The 25172-nt window shown below is 41.9% G+C and overlaps 1 protein-coding gene across 12 annotated transcripts in view; it reads right to left on the bottom strand.

Moving 5' to 3' along the window:
• Positions 1-25172, bottom strand: part of ZBTB20 (zinc finger and BTB domain containing 20) — a 644993-nt gene that overhangs the window by 217601 nt on the left and 402220 nt on the right. For 6 of the 12 annotated variants that reach the window (XM_075072201.1, XM_075072197.1, XM_075072173.1 and 3 more), the window contains one exon: positions 24786-24878. The exons of 4 other annotated variants lie outside the window; for them this stretch is intronic. The gene's annotated coding sequence lies outside the window, so the exon portion shown is untranslated. Of the gene's footprint in view, positions 1-15033; positions 15086-17391; positions 17974-24785; positions 24879-25172 lie in introns of those variants that run through there. 2 more of the 12 variants (XM_075072214.1, XM_075072182.1) reach the window with 2 other exon arrangements.

The following is a 25172-nucleotide window of genomic DNA, read 5'->3' as shown; positions in this document are numbered from 1 at the left end:
GAATGGGTCCTATGGAAGAAATTAAAGAGGTAAACTTCTAGCTTGGAAAGAGAGGAGACTAAAGGGGGAATGATAGAGTTTATATAAAATCATGAGTGGTGTGGAGAAGTACACATAGGAAAAAGTTATTACTTATTCCATAATATGATAACTAGGGGCATTCAGGATGTGAAATTAATGGGCAGCAGATTAAAACAAAGAAAAGGAAGTTGCCTTCTTCACCAGTGCCTCAGTCCAATATGTGGAACTCTTGCGCTGAGGGGGTTGGTGGAGGCGTAGGACTATAACAGCGTTTAAAAGAGAACTGGATAAATTCATGGAGGTTAAGTCCATTAATGGCTATTAGCCAGGATAGGTAAGGAATTGTGTCCCTAGCCTCTGTTTGTCAGAGGGTGGAGATGGATCACTTGGTCATTACCTGTTAGGTTCAATCCCTCTGGGGTACCTGGGATTGGCCACTCTTGGTAGACAGGTTACTGGGCTAGATGGATCAATGGTCTGACCCCGTACGGCCGTTCTTATGTTCTTATTTTCTCTCCCTGTGTCGTTGAATGCTTTATCTACCAGCCTATGATAGTGAAAACAATACAGTGGACAGTGACTGTTATAGGCTCTCTCTATAACTGGATGGTGATGTGGAATATGGTCTATTGCTGTGTATTTGTTTATCAAGCCAAGCCATGCTCACTATTGACTGGTTCAAGTCCAGATTGCAGTTGATCTGTCTGTACAGTATTCCAGTGTAAATATGACACCCAACAAGACTACCATTCTTCAGATCAGTCTCCTCCCTCCTTAGGGAGCACAACATGAGGACAATAAGTATGTTGTTCTTGCTTTCTGTGCAGTGCTGACTGTACACATTTTTCTCCATCCGTTAGGAAGTCAATAGTAATTTCATATTTTCTAGCTTCCCTTTTATTCCCCTTTCACCTCCTAGTACTTGTTCAGCTTCTTCCTTGGTAGCTTTTGGGTCAATTCCTCATTGTTCAAGGCTCCTTTAGCACTTGCGTAATGGTTTGAAGCCCCTTCCAGCACTACAGCCTACTTTCCCCTGCTCAAAGCAGAGCTGCTGAAGAAGGTTTTGCTGTAGTTTGAAAGCAGCAGACTGAAGCTTATATGGGACCAGACTGGAAGGTACTGAGAATTCTACCAATGACTGTTTCTGTGACATTAGTTAATGTGGTAACCCAGTGTCAGATTTTCAAAGGTATTTAAGTACCTGAAGAAGCAGATAGCCACCTCGTGAGATTTTCAAAAGTACCTAAGTATGTTAGGATCCTACCTCCCAGTAATTTCAAATGGGAGTTAGGTGCCTAACCTGCTTAGATACTTTTACAAATTTCACTAGACACTTACCTGCATCTTTAGACTAAGCAACTCAGAAAATTTGGCCTGCAATACTAAGCTCCTCAGAGCAGAGGATGCTCTGTATGTGAAAAAAAACCAGGTGGTCACAGGAAGACCTCTGGCCAAATGGAACCTACAATATGCTACAATGTGGCCAACTGCCATCCCTCCTTTGGACTATGAAACTATGTTCCATAGATACTACACAACCTCATATGCCATGATTCTCTATTTTGGTCTAAGCACCCTGTAGTTCTGAATGCTACACTCCATTCTCATGATAATTGACAATCATTTTCCAATTCAAACTGATCCTGATTCTTCTAGTCACTTTGTAATTAATTGAAGACGGTGTGAATGAGATGTTTATTGGCTGGCAGGTAATGAGTTTCATTGTAAATAATAGTGATGGATGCACAATCTTTCCTCCTGACAAGGGAGGCAACTCAACATGGGCAAATGGCACTCATTCACAGCTTCATGTGAACTCAGAGCTACACAATGTATAAAGACTATAAAGAACACTCCCTTGTTAATGTCAGTGTGTAACTACCCTTGAGTTTTTCCAGCTAATACTTAAGTAGCATGGAATTGATCCAGATTTTCCATGAAGATAGGATGGCTCGATTTGTGACCTAAGATTTACTGTTCTATAAAAAGAAATCTGATCTGTTTAAACACCTAGACATGCCTCTTCCCAGTTACTCTCATTCATCACAGCTGTCAATGCTTCTCTGAAAGAGATATGAGCCTCAGGCACGGGATAAACCACTACAGAAGACCTACGAATGCTATTGCCAAGGGAATACATTGATCCTGTTTCACTGGGGTTGTACATGCATTATGAAAGACCTGCAGCTACTGAATTATAAGTTACTGCTCACACCTCTTATAAAGGAGACCATTTCTGAGAACCACATACCATGCTGACATTAATGATCCCAAATATGGGAGTAATAGATTTGGACTAGTTCACTCATCCAGCTGGATGGATTTAAGCAACTGGCGCTGAATATCAGATCGGAGTCAATCAGAACACATGAAAAGATAACAGAAGAGTCAGAGGTCCAAATTCTTCTCTCATTTTCATATGTGCAGTCTCATTGACTTCTCATGCCTTTATTTTTGTTTTTAACAAAAAGCAAAAACAATCTTTTCATCCAAACATCCTGTGAATGCCATTTGCCTCACCACAATAATCATCTTATGAGGAAAACAAGGAAACTGTACACTTTCTAGTATTTCTTAAAAGTAGGTCATCATGGATGTTCTGTCCATACTCTACCACATTCCACAGCTAGACAAGTTTGGCCTTTTCATGCTCTGAAATGAATATCCTCTTTCTCTTTCCCTAGAGCAATCCAATCATTTTTATCATACCTCGGCTTCAAAACTTAGTAAACAATCCCAATGCTATGAAAGGTTCATCCAAAACACATCTCTTCCTAGATTTACTCCAGATATCCTTTCTAGCTTAAACAGACTCAAATGATAATCTGCTTTGATCCTTTCTCCTTCAGCTCTATTGGGGGCACTGTATCTTCAGCGCTTGTAGTTTATTAAAAAAAAGACAACTATATTTTTGATATGCCTTTACGGTTATCTTCCAAAGTATCTTCGATTTTTAAATTCTGTTCAACTCTTTCACCATTAACCTTGATTTCATTTAGGAGTTAAAGTAACTACAGTTTTCTTGGAAAGCTAATTTAGAAATCTTGTCTTTTCTTGCACTATTTTTTTCTCTTTAGTTGGAGACCTAAGTGAGAAGTTACAAGAAAGTGGTCAGTGTTTAAAATTAATTTTCAGCATCAAACTATTGGTAGGCCAATTCTTTCCATATTAACATTTTCCATCTAACCTCAAAACTTGCTTGTTAAAACATTAAGCTGCTGGCAGATGGGATGGCTCTAGAGATTAGTAATGAACCATAAAGACCTTCACTAGTATATCAGTGGTTCAAATCCTGCCCAGGTTTGGTGTGGCTTAAGTTGTTACTAGAAGATGACTATTTGGTGGCCTCAGTCCAGCTCCTAGTAAATAAATCATCACCTCACAAGAAAAATAACTGCACTTTCCTCCCAGTCTCAGCAGAAAAGTGCCAAGGGTGGATTGGGCCATTTTTTGTCAGCCAGTTTCTATGTAGATAGTATAGCAACTGGAGTTTGCCACACCATACATGCCAGGGTCAAAAAAGAATCATAGATGGACAAGGCAATTTTGTTGTGAGGAGATGTATGAAGGATGTCCAGCAGGGAATGTTGGGATCACTGCATCTTTACCAATAGAATTAATAAATCAGTATAAGATGGTGAGAGAGGCACGACAGCCTCATCTGATGATGAGGAGGAGGAGGATTTGTGGGAAGGTGCTGTTTCTTCTTTCTGAGCTGGCTCTTGCTCCTTTAAAAAATTCTCCTATGGAGCAGGACCCAAGAGCTGAGGTTGTTCCTGATGTGCCCTTACAAGATGGGACGCCGTAGAACTGGTCACCATAAGGGGCCCCTGGTTTCCAATATGCCCACTGTGGTGGGGCATAAGGGAAGGAGGCAGGGCCCCAAAGTTGTCCTTACCAGGATAGCCAGGTGAGAGTTTCTCCTGCTGAGAGTTCTGTTCTCCGGGTGTACTTCAAGGGATGGAGGCTGGAAGGACAAGGAACCTTGAATTGGATGAGGTATCATCACCCATGTCTATTAGAGGGGCAAGCGGTGCCTCTACAGATGGTTGAGTTGGTACTTGGGTCTGGAGAGGGTCCTGTAATTGCGCCAATATCTGGAGGTCAATAGTTGGTTGGCTGGTGAGACAGCACAGGAGGATGTAGCGTTGCTACCAGCTAGAAATGTCTCTCTGTAACATCAAAGACTGTGTGGGGCTCATGACTGTGTTGGTTCTGGAGGATGAGTCACCACTGAAGTAGGATCAGAGGATAAATAGGCTTCAGAAGGTGAGTTGGTACCAGTTGAGAGTGTCTCTCAATAACCCTGCAGTAATAGTGATTCAGGCTGTTATAAGAGTCAAAGGTCCTCATGGAATAGCAGCCTGAAAAGTACCAGGGACTCTGGATAGGGTCTGGAGTTCTTGTGTTTTGAAGGCACTGAGAACAGTGCTGGTACTGCTCCAAGTTGTTTACCTGATGATTCTCAGTATATGGCACAGTCTTCTTAGCTTGTGCCATGGTCTTGATACCAGAGGTGATGGAAGCCTCAGCAGTAACTGTATGATATGTGAGATCTCCTGAGACCCACTGTGGGGGGTGTGTGTGTGTGTGACACTGCCCTTGTCTTATCCCATTCTGGAGAATTGGATCTTTTATTCTTTGAGGGTCTAGATGGTTCTGAAGGGTCCCCAGGGTCTTTCATTACCATTGCAGTAGACACTGTTGCCAGGGCTCTGTGGTCAATTGGATCCAAGGTACAAGGGGGTGAACTGGACCCTGCGGGTCTCCGAAAGTGCTCCATTAGCAGGAATTTTAGTCTGTCCTCCCTCAATTTCTTAGGTCTGCATTTAAAATCTGAGCAGATCTTATGTTTGGAGGGCATGAGTGTCTTTCCCAGACAGCAGAGATAGCTTGAATGTCCTTCGCTGTAGGGAAAGACCTATGGCAAGTCTGGCAGGATTTGAAGCCTGAGGTCTTGGGCACAACCTATACATGAGGCCATGGATCAAGACGTGTGGGGAAAAAACCCCAAAGGCCCAGAATGAGCAAATGAAGAAGGAAGAGGAACACATCCCCACACACACATTGCCTAAAAGCACAATCAATGTTAAACAACAGAAAATAAAGAAAATACCAAAGAAAAGATAAAGCAAGAGAGGTAACGAGCTGCATAGGAAGCTAATGGACACTCTGATGCTCCAACTCAAGCTGCAGGCACTTCAGAAGAACTAGAGTGGCAGCAGGTCTGCCCCTTCCCTATATACCCTTTCACCATTAAGGTGTCAAGAGGCACAGGGGCAGACCCACATACACTGACAATCTCTGCTCAAGAGTACAAGGGCATGCAAACATCGTGACGTGAGGCACCCAAGTGACACTACTCAAAGAACAACTGAAGACTCTGTCTATTCATCTTATACACAACCCAATAACTTCTGCTCTCCTTGGGCTGACATCAGTTAAAGTCTCAAAGCAGGAGACATTTCCCCTTAGACAAGTAGTGGAAAACCCATGACTTGGGAAATCTGAAATTAGACTCCACAGAACAGTAAAAATGTGCTTACTATAGGAAAGAAACACGTATTGGCTGTCAAGTATCGCCAATAGGTATTTTCCATCTCTAAATTCTAAGATTCTCTGAGACTTGTTCCTTATCCTCTTGACTAAAACATCTCAAAGATGCATTCAGCAACAACTGAATGTGACAGAAAATTCACTTGAAGTGGTAAGAAGAGACAGATTAAGGCTGATTATGGTCAGCGTCACAAATATTCAAAGAACCAAAGGGCTCAAAAATCCTAAAACTTCTTTATACATTCTTCCCACATGCAGGTGGCACTCGCATAAACTTCAGCTCCTTGAAAAAATCTCCCATATACAGAACTTGTATCCAAATGGGTCTCCCTTTTATTTGCCATCATCCTATCTTCTTCCCATTTCATTCCTATTTTCCCTTTCAAATCTTTCCTGATTTTCACTTCTCATCCTTTGATAGAAGAGCTTAGAAGGCCTTATCCTGAACTCCTTACTCAGGTGAAACTCCCACTGTGGAATAACAATGTACTTGTGAACTTCTTGGAGTAATGGAAATGAATATGTCAATCATTTTCAGCCTCTGCATGGGCTCATCACCTCAGCCTGTTGCCTTGGCTAAAGATCACTGGTAGAATCTAATGCTTCCTTCCCAAGAGCATTTATCATGCTACCATAATTATCTTTATGGGATATCACTCTAACACCTAAGCCATGGGACTCTATGAGCTTCTGCCAAGATGTCATGAGGGAATTCAAACTCAGATCATCAGATATGTGCCCTTTGCACAGTTCTTTCCCACCACTCATCACATAATCTATGTGAAGCATCTCTGACAGAACAGCACATGCAGGGTGCTACACGACCTATTTACAGCACTTCTCATCCTCCACCATTTAAGTGTGTGGTCTTAATATCACAATTCCAAAGCCCCACTCTCCAAACAGCCCTGCGGTCAAGCATGGTTCCCAACTTGTGCCTTTAAAATTTCAGCTTGGGCTCAATATAGGAGAACAACATCCTGGTCCTGCTGGAAAGCGATCAGCATCAAGAGGACCCGTCTTTATGCTGATAACACTAAAATATAAAATAATGCCAACAGCTGGTGCTACAAATGGCTTTTAAAAACGATGTTCATTCACTAAAATTCCTCTTGCTACTTTTGACATGAAACACGCAGTCTCTAATTATTCTGATCAAGACGGTGAAATACAAAAACAAACTTTAATTGTGTTTAACAGATATTTAATCAGGACTCACTGAACTACAGATTAAAGCTGAAATTCATAAACCATAATTATCCGATTGTCGCAATCTTTTTGGTCCACATTCTGCTTCCGTCTGGGCGTCTGGCACTTTGCCCCGAAATTCTTTTAGTGTCTTCTCAGCTTCATTGCTGTTCATGTTTTCCAGCAGAGATTCAGCACAAATTATAAAATATCTGTTCTTGGCAACTTTATTAGCTGTTTTTTCTTGCAAAGGAGTTTACTTCCCCTACCCTGACCCAAAATTGCTGTATTAGGCATATGCTGAGGGTACTGATGACATGAACTAGAAGCAGAGATCTTCCCTCTGGGATTTGTTTGCAGAATGTCTCCATCTCCCCCGGCTGATATACAAGATGGTCACCTCTGCAGCACTTTGCCTCCACCTCTTAACCCAAGCAGATGCCGTTCCAGTGTTGCTTTGCAGAGATGGAGCACTGTGGACTTCAAAGATTGGGGCAGAGGAGAAACGGGGCTGATGCCGCTCTCTAGGACACTGCCTATGCAGAGCCCAAGAATTTCAATGTGTACATGCAGTCAGGGGGTAACACAATTGGGAGTTATATTACCTCCCTCAGGATTCCCACCAACTGTACAGCATTAAGGGTGGGTGCCCACACAAAGGCATTAAGGGTGGGTGCCCACACAAAGGCAGTTGCCCATGTAGGATGGCTCTTGTCTCCATGTGAAAGTGATCTCCCTCCCAAAGGGCCTCAAAATCCATGATGCTTCAAACTCCTCCAATCAGATGGGCTAGCTCCTGGAAAACTCCACAAAGGTCTCCTCACCAGCCTCCTCCTTTGGATTTTTCCATCGGAGATGATAATCTGGCCTTTAATGATCAGGAACAGTAGCTCAAGTAACCACAGATCAGATACTAGTCCACACTTAAAGTCACTTTGCACCACCATAGTGTTGAGGCAGAATCCTCAGCTGCCACCAAACCAGCCCAGCAAGCTTACTCAACAGTGGGGAAGATGCTAGAAAAGCTCATGCAGACAGGGTCAGAACTGCTTCATCTCAGAAACCCTTGCAGGGTTGTGGGATGGTGATACTGTGGCAGCAACTGTCTCCACCTCTTTCCTAACCGCACAGGCTAATCACTAAAGTGAAGTGCCTTCTCGGGGAGAATATGATGTGAAATCGGCACTGCCCCTCATGCACATCTGCAGCTTTTTGCTCCCTCGAGGTTCAGCACACCTCAGCTTCTCTGCCTGACAAAGCTGAGAATCCGGGTGGAGACGTGCAGAATCCATGCTTGAACTTCCTCTTCTGTGTGCTGTCCCAGATTCTAGCCCTCTTAGTCAGTCAATAGGTCCTGTCAGTTGCAAGGTGCAGCTGGATTTTGTTACTTTGTTGTGACTCCTGGGAACACAAGTTAAACCTCTGTCCTTTTCCTTGGATCTGTTCTGAACCAATATAGAATGAGTTGAGTAATGGGACCTGCTCTTGCAATATCTCAGTTTTGTAAAAAAAAAAAAAAAGTCTAAGATGCTATTTAATAAATCTATTTCTACCAGAATCATTTGGTCCTAGCCCACTTCCTCTATTCCTCTTTACACAGATCGGGCAAACAGTCCCTCTCCCACTGCCCGGAGAACACTTATACATTCTTTTCCCAAGCCTGGGTGGAACACCTCTTGCACAGCACAAACACATCACACCAGCAGTAACTGAAGCATGTAAGTCAAAGCATCACCCGTCTTCTAGACACTTTCTTAGGATCCTTCATCACAGAGCCACAGTAATCGGCTCTACTGGTGCTTGTAATCCAAATTTCATTGCACTGCAATAACACCACAGGCCCAGACAGGAAGAGAATGAGACAAGGAGACATTGGTAATTTCTTCTTTCTTAGAAAGCGAAGAGCTCTGTGAAGCAAGGGCTGTAGCTTTTATTTCTTTAGCTGAACTGGACAACTTGAAGTCCAGCCTCACTGAGATCTTAACTTCTCATAGACCAATTTGAGGAGAGGGTATGTGTTATTTGGTGGCCCACAGTGCAAGGCAAATATGATTTTTTACTAACAAGTTGCTTTCCAGCTTGGCACCATCATTGTTAATTCAAGGGTTTCACTTCCACATTTAAACAGAGATAAAGAAATTGCTATACAGTGTTAGTGTCGTTCTTCATTCAGACTGTTCCTCTGAAAACAGCCTACAGCCTTTGAGATGCAAGATGTATCACTTTAATGTAGTCGCGGTCCCCACTCCCTGAATTGGTAAATCTATTTAGCAGATTCTTCTTAGAATAATCTGTCCCTAGACCTGAAGAAGCTCAGTGATTTTAAATGTTTTAAGTTAACGACAATGGTTAGTACCAAGAACAGATGTACCTGGCTGTGGTGTGATCTATTCTCTTAGGCTGTTATGAGCTGTGTATTCATACTGACTTGGCATTTTATATCTATTTTCAAGGTGTAATGGCTGGATGGGGTATAGTCTGTGTTTCTCTCTGATGTGTGATGTGTCATCATATGTGTATTTTTGCAAACAGTGGTGGCTGTGCCAACAGTAGTGTGTGTGTGTGTATATGAATGAATATTCCCATGTTGATGGCTGCACCAGATATTGTCCATTTGCACTTCCCCAACACATGATGATTGCATTCAAGGGGTACTGTGTGGGTGTGTGCAAACATGCACATTTGTATATATTTCCCAGCATGAGGCTTGTGTTACACTGACAGACCCCGTCGTCAACAGGCAGAATTGAATCTGGGACCTCTGGAGCTTAGTGCATGAACCTCTACTGCATGAGTTAAAAGCCAACTGGCTCTTAGCTAAGGCTATAGAACAAACTCATTTAACTCTCTCTAAGTGGTCTCAGTGACACTAGATGGGACAGAGCACCACACCCAGAAGGTATGTGGGTTACACTTGCACAGCTGGTCTATAACGTATGATGGGGGGGTGATGAAGTGGGAATGTTCTTAATGATTTCTCTGAGTGCTGTGTGGATGCCTCAGTTTTCTCAATGCATTTCTCTAGTGTCTAGGGGTGCGTGATTGTTACAGAGCCCTAGGGGGCAAGTGTGATGCCATCTGCACAGAGAATGGCTGACACCCTGTCTCCTGGCAATTGATGGCCTGGACCCCTCCCCTGCAAAGCTGCCAGCTGAAGATGCTGGAGAACAAAGAGATCAGGTGACCTCCTGGCTCAGGAAAGAGACAAAGGCAGAGGAGGGATTGAGGAGGTTGCAGTTTGGAGCTGGCTGGGGAAATAGAGGGGGGCCAGATAGGCCCCCCTGGACCCAACATGGACCTGACTTAGGGGGTCCTGTTATCTGTACCTGCAAGACCTGTCTTGAACTATATTCCTGTCATCTAAATAAACCTTCCGTTTTACTGGCTGGCTGAGAGTCATGGTGAATTGCAGGAAGCCGGGGGTGCAGGGCCTTGTCTCCCTCAAACTCCGTGACAGGCGGCATATGTTCCATAGTGTACAGGGACTGCATCAAGTACTCTGTGTATGTGTGATGGTTACACTGGTTGTGTTGCCAGTGAAAGACATTTCACTATAGTGTACTACTTTTAAATAAAGTGCACTGGAATAAAACTTTTTGGTCATATAAAGAAATGGTGCTTCATGTGCCGTGGACAGAATTGGGTGAAATTTCCACTGAGAATGCCTTCTGATCACACCACAGACTAGGTGCTGTTATTCCTAAATACCTGCTCCTGTCAGTCTCTGAAGAGGATACATTATTTGGGATATGTTGCACAGGAGGTCTTACAGTTTAAGGTCTCCATCCTGCAATACATGAGAAATCTGCCCCTACTTACATGAGCTGAACCATTGTCTTCAATGGGACTACTAGTGAAAGTAAGATTTGCAGGACTGCTCTCTCACAAAGTAAACGGAACTGTGATTGGTCCATGCTATCATACTGCAATATTAGTTATGTTGATTGAACACGAATACTCAATCTTTAAACAACTCCCAAAAGCACAATTGCTGCCTGGCAAGAATCCTAAAGGCAGATGCTCAATGCATACCACACAGGGCCCCATCAGAGCCTGTATCCAACCTGATTAAATGAATGGAACTTATACAAGGAAGATCCAACAAAGTTAAAGCCCAAGACTATTTAGACAACTAAAATATGGCCAAGCTGGGAGGCATCGGAAATCAAGACAAGACACTAGGTACCTAACAGAGACAAGTAAAGTACTATCTTGATCTGGGAAGAGTAACTGAAAGTGTCAGTGCAGTTCAGATCAAAACACTGTGGGCCGCCACCACCACATAGGTCCAAATATCATGCCTGATTTTGGGCTAAGAACCAGTGCTGACATCACAGGGCAGTTCCAGGATGCACTGCAGTACTAGAAGCACCATTGGTTAGATAAGAGGTTAACTCAAGATGCCTTCATTTCTCTGATGGTTTGCCCACATTGACTCTGGCAGGGCCATATTAAAGCAGAGGTTCTATAGGTCTGTGCCTAGGGGCCTACCTCCTGTAGTCATATCATTGCATCTACAGCAGAATCTTAGCTTTCCTTGAAAAACACCACAAGTTTCTAGCCCACACAACTGTAAAGAAAACCATGAAAATGTGGCTCAAGTGTAGCGACCTCTGCATGAGGGTGCTGCAATGTGTTTCTAGGGCCCTGGATTGCCATGGCCCTTTTCAGAACAGAAAGAGCTAGACCTAGAAACCTGGACAACACTCCCATCTCTCAATAAAACAAGTTCTGATCACCAAGTCTCTTTGAAATGAGTCACATCTGCCTGCAAATTCATGGCAGCGTCAGTATCTAGCACTTTGCTTTATATAGTTCTTTCAGATCATTTTAATCTGAAAAGCGCTAAATAAAGGTGTATTCTATTCTGTTCCTGACTTTCAAGGCTCTTCATGGCTCTACCTCCACCTTCACCTCTGTTCTCATATCCTACTACTCCCTCTCCACGTCCTATATTAGATTATACGCTCACTGGAGTAAGGACCTAATATTGCTTCATATCTGCAGAGCACCATGTGCCCATGATGTTATTTAAACAAACAACAATTACTACTTGGAAACTATGGAACTGACTGCCACAACATATTATTTAGGCCAAAAATTTACTAGGATTAAAAATAGGTGTATATGGAGACTGAGAACATCCACAGTTATAATATATACCATAATAATAAATCATAGTAATAAAATAAAATAATAATAAAGATTGTGTTCCATGGCATAAACCAACTACTAGCTATTTGGGATAGGAAGATGTTTTCCCTGCAGGTGGGTTATTCTATCATTGGGTTACTTGCACCTTGCTGTAAGGTATGTATCATTGGCTACTGTCAGAGACAGGACACCAGACGAGATGACATGCACAGATGAAAGGCATCATAGAAGCATGCACATTATTATTTAGTACCTATATTACAGCAGTGCCCAGAGGCCCCAGAGAGAACCGGGACCCCATTGTGCTACATATTGTACAAACACATATGAAGGCATGGTCCCTGCATTTATACTATAAAAAGACAAGTTACGTGTGATGAGTAGAGAAGCAAAGGACACACCAAAACATACACACACACATTCCCCCTCTTGTTATTCTTATATATAGATAAAATAAGTGCCAACTACCTCCATTCGTCCATAAATCCACTTATTATTAATTGGCCTTTTTTTTTGTTTGTTTTTTTTTTGAATAATTGTCACAACAGAGGTAGGTCTTAAGAAGAGATGTTAAGAAGGAAAGGAAGCTGCCCTTTGTCAGTTCAGGGACAGTGTTCCATGTGTAAGAGGCAGCATGGGAGAAGGCACTGAGATGTTTGTGGAAGAAGCTGAGAAATGGGTGGCCATCACTGGAAGAACTGGGACAGTAGCACAGTCATACAAAAGCAGCCAGATGGGGAGGGGTAGAGTTGAAGGGCCTTGAGGCACAGTCGAAAACCATAACATTCCAGAGATCCCTACCCAAAGCTGGAACATAAGACTGGCCACGCTGGGTCAGACCAATGGTCCATATAGCCCCATATCTTGTCTTCCTACAGTGGTGGGTGCTCGATGTTTCAGGAGGAATAAACAGATAAGGGTAATTATCAAGTGACCCGTCCTCTATCATCCAGTCCCAGCTTCTGATACTTTGAGGTTTACGGAAACTCTAAGCGTTGGGTTGCATCCCTGACCATCTTGGCTAATAGCCATTGATGGAGCTGTCCTCCATGAACTTGTCTAATTTTTTATTGAATTCAGTTATACTTTTGGCCTTCACAACATCCCCTGGCAAGGAGTTCCACAGGCTGATTGTGCACTATGTGAAGAAGTATTTCCTTATGCTTGTTTTAAACCTGCTATTACTTTCATTGGTTGATCCTGGTTCTTGTGTTATGTGAAGGGGTAAATAACATTTCCCTATTCACCTCCTCACCATACATGATTTTATAGACCATCATATCCCCCCTTAATCATCTCTTTTCCAAACTGAACAGTTCCAGTATACTCTTTCTTCATATGGAAGCTGTTCCATACCCTTAATCATTTTAGTTGCCCTTCTCTGTACTTTTCCAATTTTAATATACCCTTTTTGCAATGAGGCAACCAGAGCTGCATACAGTATTCAAGGTGTAGGCATATCATAGATTTATATAGTAGCATTATGACCTTTTCTGGCCTATTATCTATCCCTTTCTGAATGGTTCCTAACATTCTGTTAGCTTTTTTGACTCCTACTGCATATTGAGCAGATGTTTCCAGAGAACTATCCACAGTGAGGTGATAGCTAATTTAGACCCCCAGATTTTGTATGTCTAGCTGGGATTATGTTTTCCAATGTGCATTATTTTGCACTTATCAACATTGAATTTCATCTACCATTTTTTTGCCCACCACTCAGTTTTGTGAGCTGCCTTTGTAACACTTTTCAGTCAGCTATGGACTTAACCATCTTGAGTAATTTTGTATCATCTGCAAACTTTGGTGAAGGACCTTGTCAAAGGCCTTCTGAAAGTCCAAGTACATTATACCACCTGGATCACCCTTGTTCAAATGCTTGTTGACCCCCTGAAAAAATTCTAATAGAGAGGTGAAGCTGATTTCCCTTTACACAAGCCAGGTTGACTCTTCCCCAACACATTGTGTTCCTCTATGTGTCTGATAATTCTGTTCTTTACTAAAGTTTCAACCAATTTGCCTGGTACTGAAGTTAGGCTTAGCGGTCTGTAATTGCCAGGATCACCTCTGGAGCCTTTTTTAAAAATCAGCATTAAATTGGCTATCCTCCAGTCATCTGGTACAGAGGCTGACTGAAGCGATAGGTTACACACCACATTTAGTAGTTCTGCAGTTTCTATTTGAGTTCCTTCAGTTCCTCCCCAGCACTGCACATAAGTCTATCTGCATGTGTTGAGAGGTACACAACCTTTGCACCCAGCAGACAATTTACCAAGCGTTCTCCCAGTCATCACAAACCCAACTATCTATGTTTCTAATAATCAAATCCCCCATTACTATTACTTTTCTCTTCCAAATAACTTGGGTCCTCTACCCATGAGGCGTATCCGTGTGAGAGGATACCATGATGTCATCTGGAAGAAAGATCCCAACTATGGGATTGTTTCCACTTCACTTCAGCTTGATGTTCTCCATCCTCAAGACATTCTTCCTCCTCAACAGCACAGAGGCTGTCAGACCGAAGGTGGGTCCCCTTTGCTATGTCCCTGAAAGTCTCCTCTATGTACCTCTCTGTCCTCCCTAGTTCCTTCGGTTCAGCCATTCTGGTCTCAAGAGCCTGTACTCGGTCTCTGAGGGCCATGAGTTGCTTGCATTGAAAAGCACACATGTGCCATCTGCCCACAAAGCAAGTAATCATACATGCTGCATTGAGTGCAATAAATTGTACAGACCCCACTCTGCTGCTGGACTTCTGCCTGTGCTCTTTTTACTACTGAGGGTTTTGTTGTTTGTTTTGTTTTTCTGGAGGGGGATGGGGTGTTTATTGGCATAAGTTTAGCACATGCTTGCTAGGCATATCTGGCTCTCACGCTCCCTCAGAAAACTCCCATTTGCTGCTCCTGTTCATTAATACATCTGGTCACTTAGCAGCTGTCTTTTTAAACCCTGCTCTCCCTGAGTTAGCCCCACCCCCTTGTCACGGAATCCTAAAAGGATCAGGGATCAAATGATAGCAGAGTACAGCCTAGTTAGGCTGCTCTTAGCGTACCTCGCAGGCTATCACAATAGCAGATTCTTCACCATAATGAAATATGCAAAACTAGAGCAGATACTTACCAAATCAGCGACCACAATCTAGAGGTGAAAACTTACAGGTACAAACCACAGTCTGAAATCAGAGATGAGAGACTGTTCAGCTACTGAGACAAAGGAGAGATGGACACAAAGGGAGACTTTCTACTCCAAAGTCCCTAATAGGAGGAAGTGTGAGAAAGATATTTCCTCCAATTATCAGGAATCATAAAAGATAAGTTCTCATCAGAAAGCAATGAGGCAAAACAGTGCCCAAGCCTGGGAGACAGGAGAGAGATGGCAAAGGTGGCATTATGCTCCCAGATCAGGAATGAGCACTAATGATAAAGGGACACAAGGAATCAAACCCCAAGCACAGTATGTTACTCTGGGTCATACTATCCTCCACAGATATATGGAGGTGGGTGGCTGACTGACTTTCTTTTACTTTGGCAGCACCTGTATAGCTTGTCATGCCAACGAATCCTCCTGGAATGGAAATGAATTGAACTGAAACAGAGGGAGGCAGAGGGAGAATTAAAAAAAAAAAAAAAAAAGTGATGTAGCCAGAGTGAGGGACAGGGAAGATGATCTTATTCCTTTACACAAACAATAATTGCCTCTGTAATCAGAAAGGAAATGAGAAGAAGACAAAAACCTATTTTTACTTGATGCTGTGATGAAAATATTAATTACCTTCTAGTAACAATTTTTCCTTTCATAGCAATCTTTTTAAACTGGCCACACATATTAATTATAATTTTCTTGTCAAACCTACACTTCGAAATACTTTGTACAGTATTATGGAAAAAGCATTAAAAATAACCTCAGCCTGTGCCTTCGGGTCTAACACATGAGCAGTCTGATTGAAGGCAGCAGGCCTACTCATGGAAAGGCTATGGGATCAGGCCCCGTATTAGCAGTAAAAGCTGCCCTTCTTTCTTCAGTCTTATTATTGCTAAAAGACATAAAATCCCAACAATCTCATATTTTCATTATAAAATTTGGCAACTTTTTCATATTTATTTAGACTGCAAGATATAATTTGAATGTGGGGTCTGTTTCTCCCTCCCTCTCTAGGAAAAAGAATAAGTTATTTGTACTCTGAATAAGTATTTGTTATTAGTGGATCAGACATGGATAAGGTATATTATTACAACCATGTTTGTTAGATATGATTTATATTGTTTGAATGCATATGATCTTACGCTGTCTTTAATTTTATTATTCTTTGGGGGGGGTTGTTTGGTTTTATGCATTTAGTCATAGTGGTTTATGTTTTGAACTTTGACAAAAATTAATACAAAGGAAATTAAAAAAAGAAAAAGAAAATATTTTCAAAATGATGTGGAAATCAAATCTATCCCTCAGTAATTTGATTTGAAGGAAATGGAAAGCAAAGCATTACAAACAGAATGCCTTGAAGTGCATCATAATTACTTACATGTGCAAATACATTGTCTAGGTTTAAGCACATAGTTAATAACAATAGCAATAATGATTCTATGCCCTTATACCATTTCATCCAAGGATCCACGGCTCTAAGCAAACATTCATTAATTAAGCCTTACCATTACATGATGACCTACTTGTAAGCATTATCCTCCTTTGCCAGATGGAGAAACTGAGGTGCACCATGCCAAAGGTCAGGGACATACTAAGAGTTAGTGTGTCAGAACAGGGAATGGAAGTCAGGGGCTTGGGGGAATTCCAAGTCCAAATGTGCCATAACTGCAGAAAGCTGGAGCTGAATCTGACCTTCCCAGTATTTGGGGTCACTGCAGTGATAGGCCAAGCTGAGCAGTTTTGATCTGCGCTTTCCCAAAGTTTGGGGGTTGAGATGGGACTTAATTCAGAATCCTGGCTAGTCCTAAGTAGAACTAGACCAATTTTTTGCTTCAAAACTCAAAGGCTGGTGAAACATGCCTGGTTCAGGATTTCATTATCAATGGGAATATTTCTTAGATCGGGTTTATAGAGGATCACAAACCTTACAAGCAAATCTGGCTCCAGTGTCAAATGAATATGGCAAAAAGTTATAGATTTGCATCAAAACTAGTGAAATTCAGTGGCTTCAACTTGAAAAAAAAAGAAAAGAAAACTTTGGTGGTTTCAACTGAGTTTTACCTTGGGCTTTTAGGTTTGTCTGAACCTGAAACTCACAGCAAACCCAAGGAGGTGTGAATAAAAACCAAGGAGGTTGTGCACAATTCCCTCTAGTGTGAAAATGCTGAGATTTACACAGCTCCACTGCTGACTTCCTGTCCCCTGCTCTGACTGCTAAGCTATATTCCCTCCCTTCCAGAGCCAAGAGTTGAACCCCAAAGTCTTGGCTTCTTGACTCTTTGCTACCCACTAGCTGACACTCCCCTCTCTAACTAACTATCTTTAATACATACTTACCTGCTTCACTAGATGACCATGATGCAAGATTGCCAAGTTATCTTTGCTCTCTCATTTAGCCTGCAATAAAGTTTATGCTCTTAAATGCTGCCTACTGAAGTGATAATAAGTGTACTAGTAAAATTACCTGCCCAATTTGACATGCAATTTGACAGTTCTTGGTTCATAGAACTCGGTGCGTGTCATATTGAAAATTTAGCCCAAAGATTTTTGAACCATGTGGTTGAAGTAAAAACATTTCTCTGTGTATTTTGCTTACCTGTTATGTTTTACATGAATGGAAACACTGGATGTTATTTACTGGCCTGGCAGACAGAAAAAGCTATGCTTCAAACATCACTCCAAGATGTCACACACATCAACACACTAATTATGTTTCAGAACTCCCTAAAGTAATCTCTAACTGTGCTTATGGGCTCTGCGGTCACCCTGACAAACTGGGACAATGTTGTCAATCTCAGGATAGGTGTTCAGTATCAATCCTACTCAGGAGGAAATGCTATCATGCTACGAGTACAATTAATGCTGCAATTCTGGGACCACACACAATCAAGAGATTTCAAGAAACAACAGCACTGTCTACATAAGCCCATCACAGTCACAGGCTACGTCTTCACTACCTGCCGTATTGGCAGGTAGCAATCGATTGCTGGGGGATCGATATATATCTCATCTAGACGCGATATATTGATCCCCGAATGCGCTTATATCGATTCTGGAACTCCACCAACCTGAACGGAGTTGCGGAATCGACAGGGGGAGCCACGAACATCGATCCCGTGCCGTGAGGACAGTGAGTAATTCAATCTTAGATACTTCGACTTCAGCTACGTTATTCACGTAGCTGAAGTTGCGTATCTAAGATCAATTTTCCCCCATGGTGTAAACCAGCCCACAGCCTGTCCGATGTACAATTCTACACCATGGAATTACTGGGCCACAATCATCCTTGGTGTAACTTCATTGCAATCAATGGATTTTACTCAATAGATGATTTTGTCCCATTTACTTTTTTTTTTTTTTCATTTCAAATCTCTAAAGCTCCTCTTCCCCACCATCCCAAAGGAAGTACAGACTGCACTCAGAAATGACTCCAGAGACAGATGGGCAGTTGTTCCTCGAAATCATGACCACATTCTTATAGTGCAAAGATCAACAATCTGCTCCATTCATTAGTGAACTGAGAAACAATACAGATATTAGGTCAAGCTTGACAGCTGCTGGCATGTCCGCTGCCTTTCCACAGGCCTTCAAATACTAGCAGGCAGTAGCTGCAGTCCATGGAATATCTTGAACTATGGACTCTACCAAAGAAGGGAAAGAGAAATTGTGATAACTCAGAAACTGCTTTAAAGTTCTGTCAAGAACATCAGAAACGTTCACTAATTTTAAAATTTAACTTAGGATGGTGGAGGGGGGGCAGGGGCAAATGAAGAGCAAAAGGTTCTGAAATTCAATCTTGAAAAAATAAAATAACCCACTACCTCAAAATAGAAACAAATATTTGCGTAGGGCCTAAAAAAAAAAACGTTTATCTTGTCTTCTGAATCAACAGTAGAAAAAGAAAAGAAAGAAAGAGTCTTAATAAAGAAGCTTTTTTAAAAAATGTCATAGAATCATAGAAGATTAGAGTTGGAAGAGACCTCAGGAGGTCATCTAGTCATCATGCGACTGCTAAGCACCATTAGAAAAACGTGAGATCAGGGAGCAATCAGTCTTCACCACATTTAAAAGGGTGATGTGATGAGGCTGAGAAACTTCACACCAGCACAAAAAGGGTTAAAGAGCATCCATGGGCCCAGGTAGCCCTGCCCCGCTATACCTGCAGCCAGTGTTGGGCCTGGAGGGGGAAGAAAGCCAGAGAACCTGGCTCACTTCAGGGCTGACTGGTGAAGAGACAGGAGACAGCTTTAGGAGGCTGACAGGAGCTCTAGGAGCATCACTAGGAGGCTGCCAGCCAGGTCAGCACTAGGGAGAAGCACCAAGTCCCTGACTGAGGGAGACTGCAGAGGAGAACAAGGAACACGCAGCAGTGAGTGAACTGTGTGACTAAACCACAGAAACATTATGGAGTTAAGACCTTGCAATATTACATCTGCTGCCACCAAGAGGGAGGGCTGGGGCTGGATGCCACAAAAAGTCCACCAGGGGTGTCACTTGAGTCGAGCCACTACAGACTGTTTGGACTACAGAGGCCATACCCCAAACTGAGGAAACAGAGGTAGGAAGTAGCCCAGGGCAGCGGACTTAGATTCTCTGCTGGGAGGATCCTGCCAGTGTTGCTTCACACAGGGCCCTGGGTTCGGACCTGGAGAAGGAGGGGGGCCTGGGTTCCCCTACTATTCCTCTTTAAGGAGTGAGGCACTTCTGCCAGGGAAACCAGCTGCCAGATGTCAGGTGTGCCAATCACTAGGCCACCCAGCCTTTCGAGCACCCTATTACAGGCCACAAACTTACTAGTGAAAGTCATTTCATTTTGAGCTTTCTTAGGGGTCTCTATAAATAATAGAGACTGAGACAAAAAGAAACAAAAATGTCAGTACTTTTCATTGTCTATTTCTTTATGAAAATCAGTAAAAAATTAACCACACATAGAACTGAAAACTACTAGACATCATCCTTTCCTTTCAGTTATGTTCCTTGCACAAAGTCCCAATGGCTGTCATTCTCCAGAGCATGTTTTGCAAGCCATCTAACTAGTATATGACTGCCAAGGAATTTTCCAGGACTCCTTCTGAGGATGTATATTACAGTCCGTGGTAACTAAATCAGCCTGCTTGCTGAGCTCTGCCCAGCTCCATGATATGGAACATCACAGAGGCTCCAATATGGCACATCACTTAATGCAGGTGTTTAACTTTAAGCGTGTGCTCAGGTGATTTCCTGAATCAGAACCAGGATTGGCTTTACTGTTATCTTCCAATGTATCTTTGCATTTTAAGTTTTGTTCAACACTTTTACCATTAGCCTTCCTTTCATTTAGGAATTAAATTTCCTTACTTGTGTTACATATACTACTGTAGATATTTCAGAGTGAAGGAGTGCTACACACCTAATTTACTTTTTCCCTATTTAAGCTGTTTATTTTCTGCCCTTCATTCACCTTGGAAAGAGGAACTAGATTAGCCAGTTTCTCCTTCCAGGCCTCAGGCACAAGCACCATGTGGCATTTATATTTATGTCTGTTTTGTAAATCCCTTTGTCCTTAAAAAAACTCCCACACAAAACATGTATTTTGGCCCTAAACTGCACGACATTTGCTCCAATTCTGACCCCATTCATATCAAAGGCAAAACTTCAAATAACTTCAGTAGGAACAGAAGCAGATCCAGTGTCCCTTTAATCCTTCAGAAGTTGGAGTGGGGCTTAGGGAGAAATGTTAAAATGTGACTCTCAGTTTCATCCATGTAACCTCATTAAAGTCAGTGAAATTGCACAGGTATAAGAGGGGAGAATTTGGCTCAAAACACATTACCACACAACTGTTGCTGGAAAAAGGCTGTGAAGACTCACTGGCTTAACAGAGTTAAACAATACCACTAATAGGAGCCCTGTAAGTGGGACAGTTTTGAATGGGGCAAATGGCTTAGTTAAGGTTATGTCAGCATTTCCCTTAATAAACTCTCTTCTGGGGGATTAATAATCATCCTTTCATGTTGCACCAAGCTGAAAACTGGCAAGTAGGCTGAGAATGGAGATACGATTTGATTATTTTTCTACAAAAATATATTTCCACTGGATCAGCTATAAGAAACCAACCAAAAATGTAGAGCAAGTGCAATTTCAGAGGCTTTTTGTGCCAGCCAATTCTGAATTACAGTAATATTTTGCTATTTGTATTTATAAATTTACATATTTTTATATTAGCAATAAAGACATTATGCAATCAAAATTATCTGAAAAATAAAGAAAACAGACGACCGCTGATAGATCACAGTTTATAAAGGAAAAGAACAGAGGAGCACATTAAATTTACCATAAACGAGGGGCTTCATACCACGACAGCAACTGCTAATATAATTCATTTGTCATATAAATTATATCCATGGGGACGTCCCATAAAATTAATTAGGACAGAGACAGAGGAAAAACAAATCAAAAACTTCTAAGAATTCCAGCAAACAAGAGGTGTAGAACCAGCAGCATCCACAAGATCAGTCAAAAGTTCCTCCTCCTTGTCTTGTTCCCGGGAGGCTAACATTGAGAAATATCTCAGGTTCATCAACATGACATAAATTATATTGGTTGTCAGGAAGGTACCCAGCAATTTTGAAATTTCGCAAGCAGCACAGTCTTTCAAGTGGATTACATTATAAACTGAATGGAAGAATTTCAGAAATGCAATTCATTAATACACTAGATGTTAATTTTGTGGAAGTGGTTGGTATGAGCAAAGAGACATCAGCAAAATAAAGCACATGTTGTATTCATCACATAACATGGAACAAAAAAACCCCTAAAACACAACAATTTTAAAAATTAATCAATGGTGTAATTCCACTGAAGTCAAAACCACTGAATTTTGCCTATCCACAGACTTTAATGGAGTTAAAACATGACTGAGTTTCCCCCATGTATGTATCCCATACCACACGCACGTATTTTAGTGATAAAACATGTTCTTACTATTTTTTACTCCTGTCAACACAGCAAGCATAGTCAGCAGTTGCCACATGACACACCCACAGAAGTTAACCGATAGGCCAAATGTTAGTCTGAACAGCAGGGCACAGGTTTTTGAAAGGAAGGTGCTTAAGAGAAAAATGGTGAAAGAATTGTTTGGGAATTGATTTGCTCAGGGACTCCCTGACATTAATAAGAGTAGTGCAGTTAAAACTTGACTTGGCACTTAAGAGAATTGAGAGGTTAGTTTTTAGAAATGTGACCATCAAAAACCCTAGTTCTGGACATCTCTGAACTTCAGTGGGCCTTATCACTCCTACCAGATCTAATCCTACCCACCCATCTGTGAACATCTGTGAAATCTGGATCTGAAGTATGTGGGATAACCCATGTTAGAGTGCAGGCTATGAAGTCCTTCTGTCATAAAATATTTGTGATGGCAAACTTCATAAATGAATAGTGCACTTTTCAGTGCATTTGAGTGTCTTGCCTCAACCTTAGGGAGGCTTTGGAAGACAATAACCATATTAACTTGATTTTTCAGTCTGGAAAGCTCAGGATAGCCCAATCACTGTGCAGCTTCACTCTCATTGCCACATTGTTTTGCAATAGATTAGATATTCCACCAAGGATACATATGGGATGGCTGCACAACACTGGACAATGCTTCAGACTCACAGGAAATACTCATCTCTCAAGCACAAAGCAATATGGATAAATATAAATACCACGGGCCAAATTATGCCCTTTCTCATGTCCTTCATAAACCTCAGCAGAGCTGTACAGCATGTAAGCAAGCACACAATTTGGTTCTATATATCAAGTTACCCATAATTTCTAGCACTATTGCTCTTTGGGGGACTCGCATATAGGAACATATATAGTAAAAGGTGTTGTCATAGCTTCCTACTCAGATTTGAACCTTAGCGTTCATAAACTGAGAAGCTAGCATGAACCCTCTAAGCTTAATTACCAGCTTAGATCTGATATCGCTGCCACCAGCCAAGAATTTCCAGGGCCTGACTCCCTCTCTGGTCTCCCAAAACCTTCTCTGGGGGACCCCAAGACTCAGAGGCCCTGAGTCTCACACCAAAGGGAAAACAAGCTCCTCCCCTTGTCTCCTCTTTATCTCATCCCCAGCTCCCCCTTCCCGGGTTATCCTGGGCGATACTGTATTTAAACTCCTTGAATGCAAAACAGAGAGGGCAATTTACCTCCCCCCCTCCTTCTTCCCCTGAGGCTGCACAGATTCACCCTCCATAAATCTAACACAAAGAGAATTTCCCTTCCCTTCGTTCCTTAGCCTACCCAGAGAAAACTCAAACAGGTCTTAAAAAGAAAGCTTTATATAAAAAGAAAGAAAAACACATAAACATGATCTCTGCATCAAGGTGACAATACACAGGGGGATTGCTTATAAGAAAATATATGAATAAACAGCCTTATTCAAAAAGAAATACAATTTAACATTCCAGCAAACTACACACATGTAAATACAAAAAAAAAAAAAAAAAGCTTACTGTCTTTTCTACCTTTGTACTCACAACTTGGAAACTGAAGATTAGAAGCTTGAAGATAGAAAGACCCCTCTCATAGCCGAGAGACAGACAAAAGACACAGACCCAAACATTCCCTCCCTGAGCTTTTAAAAATCCGGTTTCCTGATTGGTCCTCTGGTCAGGTGTTTGGTTCCCTTTGTTAACCCTTTACAGGTGAAAGAAACATTAACCCTTAGCTATCTATTTATGACAGGTGTAAGCACAAAAAAGGCCAAGTTAGCAATCTCTTAACTCAGAATTTGATTAGTTTTTGTAGTTTTAGCTCAGAGCTTTAATGTAATTTAAATGCACTGTAGTTGTCTGCCATTACATACATACCACACTGGGTAATGGGTGTGTGCATGATCGTCTGAGAACAGGATTTTGTTTTAATTTAATTTTGAATTGATATGGTGAATTCTAGTGCACCAGAAACTAAAGCACCGATAGCACTAGTTGGAACTAGGCATTGTGCAGGCTGACACTATGCAAGATTCCATCACTCAGCTCTGCCAATGCACCTCAGTCCTGACCTGCAGCCTCCCCTGCTATTCAGTCCTGGACTATTCACGCAGTTCATAGAAACACAGAATATCAGGGTTGGAAGGGACCTCAGGAGGTCATCTAGTCCAACCCCCTGCTCAGAGCAGGACCAATCCCCAGACAGATTTTTGCCCCAGATCCCTAAATGGCCCCCCAAGGAGGGAACTCACAACCCTGGGTTTAGCAGGCCAATGCTCAAACCACTGAGCTAATGCATCTAATCAATCATGTTCTGCAGCATCCTTTGCTATTTCAGTCCTGCACTTGCCACACAGGTCTGCCAACAAAACTCAGTTTGTTCTACAACTCCCCATGCTGCTTCAGAAATGGGGTTTCACTGAGACATGACTAATAATCATGCCAAATTGCGTGCATTGGTGATGTGAAGCAGACACACAATAGACTAGTCAAAGGACTAGACTCAGACCAGAAAACTCTATTCCCTTCTGCCTTAACCTAAATATGAACCCAGGTTTTTTCAGGCAAAAGGCTACTGAATTAGCCTGTGTACCTGATGCATAGGTACAGACACAGACACAGATGTCAGGCATTCAACCATTCCAACTGGATACCGTTAGGAATGTATTGCCAACAGCTTTTCTGGTGTGAATCAACAGGTGGCTTGGCAACAAGATGACTATTTCCTTGTGGTTTTCACCTCTGGTTTCAGGACAGAAAATGAGATGATGCCTTTTCAATGCTGCATTTCAAGCCAGCTATATGGAAAACAATTCCAGCCAATTCTCTCTCTCTCGCAACACAGAGGAAAAGTGCCAGCCACTGCTGCTCTTGCCATCAATCCACAATGCAGGTGTTGGGAAAATCCAAAGAAAAGTGTGGGGAAAAGAAGAAACAATAAAATACACAAATTGAGTTTTGCATACCTTACAATCAGAACATATAATTACCCCTTCTACAGAAAATACTATAAAAAGGTAAAAGCACCAGAAAGAAAACAAAAATAAAAAAGTTGCTAGTCTGACAATCAAAGGTTTCCCTGAAATTGACAATCAGAGGGATAATTTCAAAACAATTTATGCATGAACAACAAAAACAACAACAAAAAAAAGAACCCAG

This window comes from Chelonoidis abingdonii, chromosome 1 (assembly GCF_003597395.2).
Source record: "Chelonoidis abingdonii isolate Lonesome George chromosome 1, CheloAbing_2.0, whole genome shotgun sequence".
NCBI classification, from domain to species: Eukaryota; Metazoa; Chordata; order Testudines; family Testudinidae; genus Chelonoidis; species Chelonoidis abingdonii.
This window is presented reverse-complemented; position numbering and strand designations above follow the sequence as displayed.